Source organism: Tenrec ecaudatus, chromosome 2, assembly GCF_050624435.1.
Source record: "Tenrec ecaudatus isolate mTenEca1 chromosome 2, mTenEca1.hap1, whole genome shotgun sequence".
NCBI lineage: Eukaryota > Metazoa > Chordata > Mammalia > Afrosoricida > Tenrecidae > Tenrec > Tenrec ecaudatus.
In genome coordinates this window covers 276,272,331-276,274,756 of record NC_134531.1, presented here as the reverse complement: position 1 = coordinate 276,274,756, position 2,426 = coordinate 276,272,331, and positions in this window count along the sequence as shown.

Genomic DNA, 2,426 nt, shown 5'->3' with positions numbered 1-2,426 from the left:
CTGTAATGATTTACAGTCTCTGTAGCCCTGACCAGGATCACTATGAGTTAGAATGGACTCCATAGTACTGGAAGGTCTCAATGGTATTCCGGTTTACATGTCATATATTAAACAGCTTCACATAATTTTTATTATCACATAGATTGAATTGTGCTCCCCTAAAATGTGCTCCTCCTTGGCTAGGCCATAATCCTCACTGGTTTGGCTACCATGATATTGTAATTTGATAGTTAATGTAGTCATCTCTTCTGAGTTGATCTAATGTGTTCAACCAATACGTTTTAAGGCCATTGGGGGAGGTTATACGACCCTCAGGCCACAAGCCTAACCCAGTGCAAAGAGAGTTTGTTGGAGTGAAATTCCTTAGTATGGCTCTTCTACCCAAGTTTCTGTAACACCTATCAAAGCATTGGGTGAGGCTATGCAAATAGGGTGTGTGTAACATGAAATCAGGGGATGACGTTGTTTGCATTATCTTTCCCCTGCACTATATGAGGGAGCAATCTTTGAAGCAGGACCAGGGAGAGGGAAAAGCCTAGGACCATCAGAAGAGCACATTCCAGATCCCTCTCTGACCCATCCACCAGAGCTATGGGAAGAGCCCGTGGCGCAGTGCCTAGACTCTGGCACCGTGACACAGAGCAGCACAGTGGGGGTGGGGCGTGTCCTGCTCTGTGGAGGTAGAGACCAAGGGCTCTTGTGGCCTAGAGGCTAAGGATCAGAACGAGCCTCAGGTAAGAGCTGAGGAGAAATGTTTGCTGTAGATCAGTGCTTATATCCTTAAGGTTTACTGATCCTGATTTGTGGTAACCTATTAACTTTCTTAATTAATTACCATTATTATGCATAGTGTCTGTTAGTTCTGTGTGGCCATTGAAAGGCATTACTGAACTCAGCAGGGAAAATCATGTGATGTGGGAGGGAGGGCTTGTGTCATAGCAGGAAGAGAAGGATTCCGCAGGCAGGCAGGCTTGAGCCCTTCCTTTTGACCTAGGGAAGCCAGGGGATGTCAGCTAGGAACCCCCAAGCCATTTACCGCAGAAAGTGTTTGGCCTGCATCCCCTTTTATTTTATAAGAGATAGAAAGTGAGAGAAACCAGCTTAGAAGGAGAGAACAATAGAGTCTAAGTGAGGCGAGTCTTGTGGATCCTAGGATCTCTACACTGAGAAGTTACAGACCCCAGAAAGATTGCTGTCCAGGCACTCAGAGATCCCCAAGGAACCTTGGGCCCATGGATGCCGAAGGGAGAGCATGGGATTCTCTCAGAACCACAGGGAGAGGCCCTCCCTTCGAGCTGGGGCCCTACTTCCTTCTACCTTGTGAGAGAACACACTTTGTGAATGCCATCCTCTGGGACATTTCTGTTGCAGCAGAGTAAGATAACTAAAACATTGTCTTGATAATGATTTTTGCTTGAACACGTGTGCCTTGCTCTTCATAAAGCATTTTGTTCTAATTTATTTAGAACTCAAAGCAACGCAAGGAGTAATTTTGGGAACTCTGGATATTAGGGATAAAGGTAAGGCAATGTAATAATCTTACAAGGGATAGTTACTAAGGAATTTGAAGCCTGGCTCTTGGGGTTAATGCAAAAGATTACAGGGTATGATTGAAATTTAAGACAAGAGAAGTCAAGGTTTCTGGAGAAAGGGGATCAAAGATGACATCGGACGCTGTGCCGTGCTGTCCGTACACTGGGTAAGCTTGGGAGGAAACGGTCAACTTCTACATGATAACTAGTCCACACATCACGTGACGGAATTGAAGTCCTGGCAAAATGTTAGAACCTTGTAGTCTCTCTCTTTAGATCAGTTTTGTCTAGCCCAATACCAAAATGAAGTTGTACATTCCATTTAAAAATAAATGTTAGTGAGAAATTAATGTCAGAACTCAGGATTTAGAAATTTTGTCCTTCTTCCTTCCAGAACTGTCCACAAACCCAAATGCCCATTGTAGGACATCTCATATTCCATCTTCCTATCTGTAATTTAACCGGAGAGGCTAGCCTGATAATGCGTTCATATCATTTCTCCCATCTGAAGAAGCTGAGACTATTCATGAAAGGGAAAGCAAGAAGGCTCAAGAAAGAAATGACAGTTTGCATTGCTTCCCTCCTAAGTTAAGGAAAACTTGGTAAATATTCCTGTGTGCCTAGAGAATATAAAGTATTTTTATGAAAGATAAAATAATTGACCTTGACATAAGCAAATCTTATGTAAAATAAGAATGCAAAGTTAGCAGGCTGACTCGCAGAATTTTCAGGATAACTGAACTGTGAAATATATCATTCCTTTTCCACCACCACAACAATTATGGAAAGGTGAAATGAAAGTACGTACAGATTTAGTAACACGTGGGACATGCTTAGTGTCATAGGATTAGATTATTTTGGCCTTTTGAGAAGGTTTATTATGAGGGTGCTTGT